Genomic DNA, 764 nt, shown 5'->3' with positions numbered 1-764 from the left:
ATACCACAAATAGAAAAGAAGGCTTTTCTGTAAGTGGCCAGAAGGTGAGTTAGGAACAGAAGGGAGGCATATAGGAAGAAGGAACTGGCTGTTGTCATCTCTGTTTTTTGTGCTGTTGCTGTTTATAATTAATCAGGAATACAGGAAAAAAGCATTTGCGTGGAGGTGTGTGTAGTGTAGACAGACTACAATATGCTGCATTTTGTGTCTATGTATATTTTGAGTCTATAATGGCTGTTGATTAAGTTACTTATTATGTATGGTCTAGGTTGGACTAAAGGTAATATATTGCTATTCATTATAGGCTATTAGTTTTATGTTGAACCTCAAAATATAGATGAAGTAATAGATGTCAAGAAAATTATTCAAAGGAAACTGTACATGTAGGAAAGCAAATGGTGAAAATATACTCAGATTGATAGATCTATAATATTGTGAAAAATTACAGTTGTGTTTGAGACACATTTTAAAAGATATCTTGTTCTGCCAGGGATTGACAGCTCAGCTCTGCAGATATCTAACCTTGTAATACTGTCATCAGTATTTCTGCAATGCAGAGGTAGACCAATGACTTCTTTTCCAGATATATTGTAGTATTACATGAAATACAGCAAGATACAGCTACTCTTCATTTATTCACTTATTTTGACAAAGTATTGCTGGTCTGATAGTGTTGCTCTATTAATTGATGTTACCTTAACCCTTTGAAGCACATGCTTTCTTCGATGCATAGAATTGGGAAAGTAATATGCAGGTGTAAAGAA

General features: G+C 34.2%; 1 protein-coding gene across 1 annotated transcript in view; it reads left to right on the top strand.

Moving 5' to 3' along the window:
* LOC119591178 (flocculation protein FLO11-like) overlaps positions 1 to 764 on the top strand; it is a gene marked incomplete at its 5' end in the record, with an annotated part of 15,623 nt that overhangs the window by 11,922 nt on the left and 2,937 nt on the right.

Source organism: Penaeus monodon, chromosome 28 (assembly GCF_015228065.2).
Source record: "Penaeus monodon isolate SGIC_2016 chromosome 28, NSTDA_Pmon_1, whole genome shotgun sequence".
Classification (NCBI taxonomy): domain Eukaryota; kingdom Metazoa; phylum Arthropoda; class Malacostraca; order Decapoda; family Penaeidae; genus Penaeus; species Penaeus monodon.
The sequence above is the reverse complement of the archived record's forward strand: the minus strand, read 5'-3'. Positions and strand labels throughout refer to the sequence as shown.